This window comes from Mus caroli, unplaced genomic scaffold, assembly GCF_978045245.1.
Source record: "Mus caroli unplaced genomic scaffold, Mus_caroli_1 scaffold_12, whole genome shotgun sequence".
Taxonomy (NCBI): domain Eukaryota; kingdom Metazoa; phylum Chordata; class Mammalia; order Rodentia; family Muridae; genus Mus; species Mus caroli.
The window spans coordinates 17,509,943-17,522,459 of NW_028227267.1; the positions used below are offsets into that span (position 1 = coordinate 17,509,943).

Genomic DNA, 12,517 nt, shown 5'->3' on the forward strand with positions numbered 1-12,517 from the left:
CTTCAGTTTCTGGTGAGTACAGGGAGAACGTTATCAGGGAGGCAAAGGCTGTTCCAAATGACACCAGCAGTCCATTCTCTGGACATTCTATTGTATCCTGGAGAGCTCCTGGCATCCCCTGTGATGTCACCAGTGTTGTGGCAACACCAACTGCTCTTAGAGCATTCCATCAGTACTTCAGAGTTCACCTCAAATCATGTTTTCAATGCTGAGGAGCAGAGTAAGGTAGAGGGAAGCTGGACCTCCATCTCAGTGTAATCCAGCAAGGAAGAAGTGGTTCTGGGAAGACCCAGTGCATCCTGGGAAGGGAGTGCCCAACTTCCTGGCAGAAGTGGGCTTAAGCTGGGTCTTCCAGTAATGGGGCACTGGAATTGGAGCCTCCAGGAAGCAAATGGCCTTCTGTAGCTTATCGTAACTCCTGAAATCCAAGAATTTCAAAGCATTAGTTTGTCCAGCACAAAGCTGGGATCTGGCAAGACCAAATGTGTTCTATTGTGAGCTCAGAGCTTTGTTTTACTCTTACAGGGGATTGGTAGTATAATCTGGCAACAAAAGGAGACCACCAGGGTCAGGTACTGACTGTTTCCCAGTTTTAGGCCTAACATCACTGAACTTTACTCCAATGGCTTCATTTAGGTGCAGTGGCTTCCTGATCATAGTAGCAGGGAGAGGAATGTGCTTCTGGCTATGTGACCTTACGTTATCAGACGCTTCTGACAAGCTCTCTCTCATTGAGAGTGTCTTCTTAGGTTTCCGAGTCAGCTCTTGTGGGTGGTGGGCATTTCTCTAGTATAGGCAAACAACTGTCAGAGGCAGTGGACTCAGACAGAGAGTAGATCCTAGTGCCAGTTCAGGGGTGTTGCGATCTTCCAGTGGGTGAACTGCTCAGTCGGCTGACCATGTTCTGCCCCTGCGTGACTTTGTAATCCACAGTCATGGACCTAGGGTGACATCACAGGAGATCTGAGCATCTCCTCAGCATCTGAGTGCATGTGGAATGTACTCTTTTTCTCCTGGCTTCTGAAATCACAGACTTGAGGCCTCTGAAGCCAAACTGCCCCATGTGCTTTTGTTAATAAGCATGGAGAGGCCATCTGTGTGGTGATCATGAGCATTTGTAGGGAGGCAGAGGAAACACCTGGATGCTTTGATATTTCCCCTCTCAACGGAGTGATGGGAGAGCTGAGATCCACACAGGAGGCATCTCAAGCCTGGGCCAAAATCTTTGGGGGTGTCACTGGGTTGCAGGCGTGCTCTCTTTCTGTTTGCGCCTCAGTGTGGTCTGTCCGTCCTCTATGCTTTATCACTATGCAAATTCATGTGTAGTCTTCTACCTACAGAGGCTGGCAGACAGCCATCAGCCCCTACACCCATCCTCACCAAGCAGGTGAAGAAGGAAACAAAGAGGCTGACCACACAGCTTCGGCTTATGATGATGAGTGAGAGAAACGAGCAGCGAGATCGCCTGATCCTCATGACTGAAGGGTCCTTGGACAAAAGGTATTCATTGTTTCAAACTGCACGGTGTTAGTCTTGGGTCTTCAATGTCACCCTCATCCTCTTATAATCTTGGTTTGAAGAGACCTGTGCTCATTGACATGACACCTCATGTCCCTAAATGCTTCCCAGAGGAGAGGCAGAACTTTTGAAGCCTTGGGTAGGAGTGAGATGGGAAATGGGCTCTTCTGCTTTCTCTAATGAAAACCAAGCCTGTAGTCTGAGTTACAGAAATCAGAGATTGAGGCAGTGGAGAGTGAGTTCCTAGCATGTGTTCAGAAAGGCCTCGGCATGTGGTAGGTTGTGTGAAAGTCTAGCTGTTGTGAGTTTGTGGTGGGTCTTCTAGTTGCCTGGCAGGAGACTGAGAGTTGAAAGGACTCCTGGTAGGACCTGGAAGGGCCTGGCCCTAGGTTTTCTCTCTGAGTGCCTGACTACAAGGCCTGGGGTCATCACTCTTCCTACTAATCCTTGTGCCTTCTACTCTGAGATGATCCTGCTCCATCATTTCTTCAGCATCCCATTTTGCTCTCTTCCTTGTCTCTGTCTCTCTAATGTCTTTGTTTCTGACTCTGTCTCCTTTTCTCTGCAGTGTGTATGCTCATGCATGTGTCCCACAAGCCCATCTATATGGTTGCATGTTTGCGTGTCTCTAGACTTTGGAGTGCAGAAATCTGCCTCTTGGCCTGAAGATGTGTCTGTCTCAGTTTCATGGCAATGACAGTGCTTAGGTCTGGGAGCTCCACTTTAAACAGCACAGCTCTTGGTCTATGTGGTCACATTTATTGCACATTTGAATACCTCCAGTAGTTTGTAAAGCTCTCCTGATGCTGGGGCCTCAACCCAGAATTATGTGCAATGTCTACCTCTTCAATAATAGTTACCCAGGATCTGAAAACTCTGTTTTGAAAACAGGAGAAATGAAATCACAAATTTCTGGTGGCTCAAGACCTATGTCATAGGCTCCTGAGGTTATAATGTGATACTGACACTTCAGGCCTCCACCTGGAAACCTAGGCTCTGATGGCCAGGGGTGAGGATAACAAGGTTACAGAGCACCTAGATGTCCCACTAAATAGGTGTAGAATGTGGCATCCCCTGGGTTGGGGCAGTCCTGGGTACAGCTTGAGTGATTCTACAGGTCTGTGTTCATGGCATTCTATACTCCTGGGGCCAGCCCCTACCACAGGCCAACTACATTTTATGAGAAATTGCATTTGCAACATAAGCATGCCATGTCACAGCTGCAGACCTTGAACAGGAAAAGCACCGAGGCCTCCAAGAACTTCAAGATGCTTGAGGAGGAGACTGGCTTCTATCAGTAAGTGCCTGTCAGGCACCCCTGACAGGGTGGAATGGCCATTTCTGTCTGTCTTTGTTCCTGGATTGAAGACTTCCCAGCTCTGGTTCTATCCCCTTTGCCTCTTAGCCATCAGCATGGCTTGGGCCTTTTGTACTCGGTTTCTCTAAATGTAAAAGAGATTGTCATTCCTCCCAGCATTGTCTTGCCAGGCTCAGGAGCCTTTAGACAGAAAAGTGATTCACACTGTGAGATGGTGTCAGTAAAACCTAGTCTTCTGGGGTCTCAGGCTGGGTTTTTACAGAGCTAATTTTCATGGAACAGTATTTAGAATACCTCCTTTGGTTCTCCTTTGAGGCTATGTGCCCACTGCATTTTGATGTTTTCATGTCACTTTGGACAGTTTACAAGTGGCTCTTGCTCTTCAAGGGACATGGTTCCCTATTGGTGTTGTGGACTTCAGAATTCATTTATTCTTTATTTTGAATGTTCCGAGTGCTCATGGATGTACTGGACCCTTTTGTAGTCTTCATGGGAACCTGGAATCTGGGGAGGTTAATGGGATCTGGAAGTAGCAATGGCCAGAGGAGGGTACGGGTCCTTACCATGCAGAGTCTCTTTCCAGCAACCTGCACAGCCAGCTGCTGATGGCCCAGGCTCAGCTGAAGAACAAAGTGAATATGCTGAAGCAGGAAAATAGGAGAATTTGGGGGCGATGTGCCACACTACAGCAGAACTTGGGGGAATTGAAAATGATCTATAAGAATCAACCGAAGGACACCAGTGACCCCCAGACCCAGCAGCAGCAGGTAGGGACAGGCAGCTGGGTCAGGCTGCTGCTGTTCACCATTTCCCATTGACTTCCTGTCTGTTCACTGACCCAGCTGTTCTTCCACCTATCCTCTTTCTAATCCATACTCTCAACCAGCCACCTACCTCATGTACTCATTGCTGATTTCTCTGTCTATGTCTATTCTGGGACGTTAGTCTCTTTTGAGAAACTGGATTATAGGCAGCATACCCTGCTGCTTTAGTTGAAACTGCAGTCCAGTGAGGGAGAGAGGCAAATATCATATCACACCCACATATGTCCTCATGATAGGTGGGGTCCATAGCTTTAAGTGGAGTCTGGGTCCTGTGACTCATCTATATGGCAGGAGGTTTGGGACATCACAGGTGGGAGAAGAATATAGTGCAAGTGTCAAATGACTGCTTCTCATTGTTATCCATTTGGGTGGCATGTGACTGTCTCCTTTTTTTCTGCATCTCAGTGAGGTTTCTTCTGGTTACCCAGTTGTTTGGTTCACACCTACAGGAGTCTGAGGAGCAGCTTGTCAGCCTGCTTTCTCTGTGTGTTGCTGCAGACATCTCCCTTCCTTGGGTTTACAGTCTGGAGGTAGCTACAGGACCAGGGATGTGGAAAGTCATTTGAAGGGCTGGGAGATGTGGGAGCTCAGAACAAAGTGTTCTATAATGATCTCAACATAATCTGGCAAAGCAGAGCATGCTTTCCAAAGCAGTTTGTTTCCAAGAGATGCATGGCAGAGTTTCGACCCTCTCCAGAAAGAGCTGGTGTGTTTTGTCCAAACTCTCAAGGTCGTTTAGCACTAAGCCAGGGGACGGTGTGTTGCAGCGTGCCTGTATGCATTGGCTAGAGGAGACCATTGCTTTTTTCCTTTTAAATCCTTATCTTGAACCACGATTTCTTACCTCCCCAGAAGCATATTGTAGAAGCTTCTGGCTTATCTGGCTTACCTGCAAGCTCTTGGGATCCTGTGTAGGTGGTTGGTATCGTATGAACATCTCTGCATGCAAGTGAACTATCCTCCACTAAGAACACCATCTTCTAATGAACAGGATCCAGAAAGAATGGAGGAATTGCTGCAGGACAGTCACAAGCAGAAGGAGCTGGGCATCCAAGAGAAGAATTTAGCAGAAAAACAGCAGTATTACTTTGACGTCCTCCGGAAGAGGTAGGAGCTCAGACTAGGAAGATAGTGTTGATCTTCCTGGGCACACTGCACCTTGGATCTCTGTGTTTTATGGGATCCTGCTCATCAGCAAATCTTAGAGGCACTGTCAGGAAAAAACCAGCTCAATTAATTGTGATGTCAAGATGACTTTCTGTTTAGTAAACCAACCATATGTTTGATCCACCGTATGACTGAGTTGTGACTGCCTTCTCTGCTCTCTTGTGTGTTTGTGTTAGGCTGTGTTTGTACTCACAGAGATATTCTTGCTTCTGCCTCCCGTTTGATAGGATCTCAACATGGGCACCTCCATGCTTGGCTGTATTCCCACTTGGGAGAGAGAAGAAAGCAATCACAAGTGGGGAGGGAGGGAAGGACCTGGGAGGGAAAGTGGATGGGGTAGGGGTGGGGGGCTAGAGTGTGTGTGTGTGTGTGTGTGTGTGTGTGTGTGTGTGTGAAATCTGATCTGGTAATGGGTGGGGAAAAGGACTGAAGCCCTGAAGGCTAGCAGAAAGAATATAAATAGGCAACCTCAGGAAATAGGACGTTGGGGGAATTCCCCCCCCCCCATTACACCAGAGATCTGGGAGGTGGGAGACTCCTAGAACTCAAAGGGAGGGACCTTAGATAAAATGCCAGTAGGGAGAAGGAACTTATAGAACCCACCTCCAGGAGGAAGACAAGACATCAAGTGAGGGATGGAGTTCCCATCCCACAGTCACAACTCTGACCCATAATTGTTCCTGTCTGAAAGAATTACAGGGATGGAAATGGAGAGGAGCCTGAGAAAAAGAAGGTCCAGTGACAGGCCCAAAGTGGGATCCAGTTCAAGGGGAGGTCCCAAGGCCTGACACTATTACTGAGGCTATGGATTCCTCACAAAAAGGGATCTATCGTGACTGCCCTCTGAAAGAGGTGTGCTCTATCATACTCTAGCATGTCGCTTGGGTGCAAGATACATCCCACCTGAGCAGCAGGACTGAGTTAGCCTCCTGATCTTGTTCAGGTTCCAGACTGTAATCTATGTCTCTCTAAAAGGATGTGGTGCATAAAAAACCTGTTCCTGAATAACTTGTTAATCACACATATGCTGTTGACTATGGTAGGTTGCTTTTACAAAATGATGCCTGTTTGCTGCAGGAAAAATTCCTATTCTTTTTAGTAGGATGTTGAACATATAGTGCACAGAGAAAATGTCTAGTCCCAGCTATTGTGTGGTTCTTATTCATTGGTGATACAAACAATGATTTCATGTGCCCTGGGCCTCTGGGGCACAGGCAGAGTTTTACAGAGGTCATTGTTATAGAACACTTGCATAGATGTTCCCCTCCTGTGTGCCCTGTCCTATGGTGAGCTTATTTAGTTTGATGTTTCCCTATTACCTTGAGCAGTAAGGAAAGGTGGAGATTCTTTTTGAAGGACATGGATCCCTCTTGGTGTTGGAGACTTTAGAATCTCTTTATACTTTCCTGAATTGGCTGTTCTTGTTGTCCTGGGTTGTCTGAGCACAGCTGTTATGGCGGTATTGGACTCTTTCCTAGGTCTTCATGGGAATCTGGGTCCTGTTGGGGTTCATGCAGCCTTGAAGCAGGGGTGACAGGAGGAGGTTAGCGGGGATGCACTATGCAGATGTTGTTTCCAGCCACCTGCACAGCCGCTTCCTGACAGAGCTGAGTCAGTTGAAGAAGAAGGTGGAAATGCTGAGTCAGGAAAACAAGGAAATGCAGGAGGATTGTGCCCTACTACAGCATCACGTGGAGGACCTGAAACCAATCGATAAGAAGCAACAGGAGGAGGACAGTGACCTCCAGACCCAGCACCAAAAGGTAGGGACATTACTTAGGGTAATGTGTAGCCCCATTTGCCCGTTGGACTACCTTTTTGTTTATCCATCCACCTCTGCTTTATAATCCCTTTTATAATCCACCTATCACCTTTGTAATCCACACTTCCAACCAGCCACCCACCACAGGTAATGTGATTGTTTTTTTCTCTGTCTATGCACAAGTATTCTTTGTTAGTGTCTTGTGAGAAAATAAATTATAGGCAAGCAATCCCTGCTGCCCTGCTTGAAACTGAAGTCCATGTAGGGACATGAGTGAATAGCATGTCCACATGTACATGTCCTCATGATTGACAGGGTGCTATACACAGAGCTTTGACTGGGTTCTGCGTCCTGTGACTCATCTCTATGGCATGGGTCATGGGACAGCACAAATTGGAAGCAGCGTTCATGAAGAGCCTAGTGCTAATGTCAAATGAATGCTTCTCATTGTGTCTTCTATTTGCTCAATTCTTAGTTCATACTGACAGAAGCCTGAGGAGCATCCTTTCAGCTCTCTTCTTTGTGAGCGTTACAGGACAGTTTTCCCTTCCTGGAGCTTCCAGTCTGGACCTGGCTACATGACCAAGGATGTGGGAAAAACATTTCAGGGGCTTTGGGCTGCTTGGGAAATCAAGGGAGAAAGGTTCTCTTTACTTCAATATAGTCTGGTCAAGCACAACACGCCCCCACGTGCTGGACAGCAGAGTTCTGAACCTCCTCTGAAAGTCTCTCTCTCTCTCTCTCTCTCTCTCTCTCTCTCTCTCTCTCTCTCTCTCTCTCTCTCTCTCTCTCTCTCTCGTGTGTGTGTGTGTGTGTGTGTGTGTAATGCTCCTTGGATGAGTAGGCTGGCTAGAGGAGAACATTGGACCATTTTCTTCTCATTCTTTCCTTGAAACAGAGAAATTATTACTTCTCCTGAAGCTTGCCGGGGAAGCTTCTGGCTTGCCTGGGTGACCAGGATCTCTTGGGGTAATCTGTGTGTGTGTGTGCTCTTATATGAAAGTTTATGCATGCCCGTGTATAACACTATCTTCTAATGAACAGCACATGGAAAGGATGGAGGAAAAGCTGCAGTACGTGCTGAAGAAGAAGAATATGGCCATCAAGCAAAGGGAGTTAGCAGAAAAGCTGAAGTACCACTTTGAGGTCCTGCAAATGAGGTAGGATCCTAGGCTGGAAGGAGAGGGTAGAGCCACCTGGGTCCTCTGTACCTGGGATCTCTCTCTTATATGGGCTTCTGATCATTAGCAAGACTAAGAACCACTGCCAGGAAAAGTGTAACTCAATGTGTTTTGGTGTTGTAGTCAGTAAGAACTTCTGTCCAGGATGCCAGATGATTGACAGTCTCTGTGTGCAAGCCATTGTGACTGCCTTCTGTGATCTGTAGGATGTTCTGATCAGGCTGTTCTTGAACTCACATAGATCTGCCTGCTTCACCTCCCCAAGTCATGAAATCTCAAGGTGTACATCTCTATCCCTGGCTGAAATTACATTTTAGTTAGGAACATCTCCTGTAGAGAACAGCTTCCACTCCTTCAACACTGCTTTCTCCCGTGATTAACCATTTCTGTGATAAGATTTCTCTGGAGACAATAGGTTAAGCAGTTTCTAGGATGAACCCACGCAGATGCCTCTGCTGTTGGGTTGTTCAGATCCTTCATGGACATGTTCTACCACAGACTCCCATACAGAGCCGGGATGCAGTTTCCCAGCTCTTGTCCTGAGAAACGTCAGCTTTGGTTCCGGGGCCTGTGCTGGGCCATAGTTCTCAAAGACACCACTGGAGAAATAAACACTGCTCCTGCCTCACAGGCTCAAGCGTGCATGTTGCTTGGGTGCCTGGTACCTTCTGAGTGCATGACTGAGCTCTCGTCATGACCTTGCTCAGGTGCCAAGGCCGCAAGACTGTAGTATGTCCTTCTGTATAATGCTGTGATCCATCACTAACTCGCCATAAATAACTTGTATCGTCACTCATATGCTGTTGAGGATGGTAGGCTATCTTTACAAAGTGATGCCCTGGAGTGCAAGAGAAAGTCCTTTAGTTTCTAGTAGAACTGAGAACATACAGTACCTCGATCAGATTCTGACCTGTGTGTAAGGTCAAGAATACTCCAAGCTACTGTGTCAGTGTTATTCGTTGGGGTATAAACAATGGCTTCAGGTTAATGATCCATGTTGAGTGACCAGTACAGTTGAGGTGGTGGGAGGTAGCAGCCTGACAGCTAACATGGCAGGTCTCTATCAAGCCAGTGGCTTAATTTCCTTCCTCTCCCAGGTTTGATAAATTGAAGCATGAGATGGAACTGGCCATAGCCCAGGAAGAGAGTATCCTGCAGAAAGACCTGCTGCATCAGGAGCCCCCTGCTGAGCCCCATCCCCAGAAACCACAGAATCCCTCGGGTGGGTTTGCTTTAACATAGAATATTTCCTCAATGTGAATGGGCCCTAATTTTATGGAGCCCATGAGCCACCAGTCTTCTTCTGGGTCTGCTTCCCTTTGATTTTCTAACAACTCCCCTTGAGAGGACTGAGGTGACTACCCTGTCCAAGACCAGGGATAGGCTGTAGGTTTGTGATGCTAAATCTGTAGTGAGAGAATGGTGCTTAGCATAATTTTGTGTTTGGTTTTCTGTTTGGGGTTTTGCCCTTAGATGTTTTGGTTTTGGTTTTCTTATTGATCTGTTCTTATTATCAATTTTCAAAAATTGCTAGCATCATTCACTGTTTATACCGACTTCTGTTTTTAATGCCCATTAAAGAATGTTTTATGAATAATAAACTTCTCTAACTCTTCACTCTGGAGACTGTCAGTCATCTATAGTCAAGTGTGCTGTCTCACTGCTGTAACCCTAGAACTTAAAGGCAGAAATGGATCTTTGTAAGTTCCAGGTAGTGTGGGCTACATAGTGAATTCCCAACCAGCCTGGCCATGCAGGCAGATGTCGTCTTGTACGTGGGTATGCTTTACTTCATAGAGTCACACTTTATGACATAATCACTACCATACTATATCCCTGCTGTCATGTATTTTGCTGCCCATAAAAGATAATACTCTATAACACACGTTCATTATTAACCCTGTGGAAGAGATTATTGATAAATACACTCTTGTTGCTCTACAGTTCTCAAGAAATCTGAACATTCAAAGGGAGTATAAAAGAAATCCGGAAATACAGAGCCACGAGCCTCAGTTTTTCTTGAAATCAGCATCAGTGATAACGACACAACAGATATAATCACCTTCCAAGTCATGTTGTGAAGTAGCTTTTTACAGATGTTGTTGACCTTACCCATACATTTGTGTGCTTTCTTAAAAAAAAAAAAAAAAAGCAAAAACAAATTTTATTTGGGACTGGAGAGATGGCTCAGTGGTTAAGAGCACTGATTGTTCTTCCAGAGGCCCTGAGTTCATATCCCAGCAACCACATGGTGACTCTCAACCATTTATAATGGAATCTGATGCCCTCTTCTGGTGTGTCTGAAGACAGCTACAGTGTACTTCCATATAATCAATCAATCAGTCAATCTTTGGGCTGGGGCAAGCAGAGCTGGAATGAGTGGGGCTGGAGCAAGAAGGGAAAAACATTATTTTTATATATTTTTGGTGAATTGGCTGACTTGTCAGTGGTCCCTCTGCATGCAGTTCCCTCAGTGGCCAGAAGAGGGAGTCAGATACCCTGTTAGAGATGATGAGCACATGTAGTTTTAGTTGGGTTGGTCACCTCCAACCAACTGAAGAGGTGTCTGGAGATGTGTCCAGCCAGGTCCATGGGGTAGATATGCTAGGATTCTTAGACTGCCAGACATTTATGCAGACATCTGATGTTGCCACTGCTTTCTATGAGTTGAGCATCAATTATTTTTAATTTTGGAGCAGATCTCTCAGTTTTCATCTGGGATGAAATGTAGTTTAGGCACATCTGGTGAAGAGATGAGATTATACTCCTTGATGATAGGGTAGGATAATGAATCCTCCCCTTTTTTGGTTAATTTTTAATATTTTTATTACGTATTTTCCTCAATTACATTTCCAATGCTATCCCAAAAGTCCCCCATACCCTCCCCCCACTACTTCCCTACCCACCCATTCCCATTCTTTGGCCCTGGGGTTCCCCTGTACTGGGGCATATAAAGTTTGTGTGTCCAATGGGCCTCTCTTTCCAGTGATGGCCAACTAGGCCATCTTTTGATACATATGCAGCTAGAGTCAAGAGCTCTGGGGTACTGGTTAGTTCAACGAATCCTTCTTGAAACAAAAGTACCTTCATCTAAGCATTGTTGGGGGGAAGCTGGAGAGCAGCCACGGTGCACAGAGTCTGCATCAGTGGCCACACATTTCTGTGGAAAGCAAGCCTGGAACACAAGGGACAGTGGCAGCTGCCGCCCTGCCATGGGAGGTCTCAGAGTGTGTGAGGAAGGGTTTCTTCCAGGTGGTGGCTTTATGGTTTATTGACTAGGACCGACTTTCCGAGAGTGGAGGTGAGCCAGAGTATTAAAATGTAGAGGACATAATCCTGTGGGTCTCCAGACAGTTGCTGGCAAACCAGAGATTTTTACAATTCCAATATCCAGAGAAGCAGGGTAGAAGCTTTTGTTAGTCTCTGCCGTAGATACTTGGTTGTTACATCCTGTGCCTGACAGAGAAAGGGCTATCTTTAGACATGATGAATCTAGGTGAGTCTTGATTCTGGACACACTACCAAGTTACTGCCATACTGAGTGTGTGTCTGTGTCCATCTTAGTACCTGAAATACATATTCAAGAAGCAACCAGTTTCAAAGTAGAAGGGACCTGAACAAGTAGGCATTTACCCAGGCAGGCAACAGTAGACTTTTAGAGGAGTAAATTACTCTGACAATAGAAAATCAATAGTGAGAGGGGCAGGTAGAGGACTTGGACAAATTCTTCTATCACTTCTTAGAATACTAAGAAATATTTCCCCTTTCTGGGAGCTCTTGGGGTTTGTGGGACCATGCAGAACAGGAGAGCAATGAAAGCCACTGTCCTGGAAGCCTTGCTGGTGAGACAATGTGCCCTTTGTGCTGGATGAGTTCAGTGGGGTTGGCCCAGGGCCAAGAAGAAATGCCCATGGCCACAGCTCCCTCCCACAGGGGCATCTTTGGGCGTGTTCTCTTTCTGTCTCCTTACCACATGGATTACTCTTGTTGTCCTTCCTGTCTGGACAGTGATGTAAGAAGCAGGAATCTGGTCCCTCTTTCTTTTTTTTTTTTTTGTATATATCTTAAATTATTTTTATACCCGTATAACTTGCATTTATATATCTTAAAACACCATCTTAGATTCTTAAACATCTTTTTAGATCATCAGAACTTAAATAAACCTTTTCTTTTTTTTTTTTTTTTTTTGGACTTTTAAATTCAATTTTATTGCTTTGTTTCTCACAGTGGTGAGGGGGTGGTGAGGCAGGAGAAGCAGTTGAAGATTGAGAGATGAATTCCTAATACAATAATACAAGTAAGTCAGTAAGAGCTAGAAATCACTGTTGTCTTTTCTTCTGACCACTAACCAAGTGAAAATTGTTTCTTTTTTTTTTTCACTGTTTTTTTTATTACATATTTTCCTCAATTACATTTCCAATGCTATCCCAAAAGTCCCCCATACCGCCCCCCACTTCCCTACCCTCCCATTCCCATTCTTTTGGCCCTGGCATTCCCCTATATTGGGGCATATAAAGTTTGCAAGTCCAATGGGCCTCTCTTTCCAGTGATGGCCGACTAGGCCATCTTTCGATACATATGCAGCTAGAGACAAGAGCTCCGGGGTACTGGTTAGTTCATCATGTTGTTCCAACTATAGGGTTGCAGATCCCTTTAGCTCCTTGGGTACTTTCTCTAGCTTCTCCATTGGGAGCCCTGTGATACATCCAATAGCTGACTGTGAACATCCACTCCTGTGTTTGCTAGG

At 45.8% G+C, this 12,517-nt stretch overlaps 1 pseudogene across 1 annotated transcript; it reads left to right on the forward strand.

Annotated features, from left to right (window-relative positions):
• Positions 1-123: 123 nt before the first annotated feature.
• Positions 124-9,047, forward strand: LOC110309836 (uncharacterized; annotated as a pseudogene). Its single transcript, XR_015044719.1, has 7 exons — positions 124-292; positions 2,672-2,815; positions 3,420-3,603; positions 4,652-4,767; positions 6,407-6,590; positions 7,634-7,749; positions 8,868-9,047. The product of XR_015044719.1 is annotated as an uncharacterized LOC110309836 (transcript).
• Positions 9,048-12,517: the final 3,470 nt, after the last annotated feature.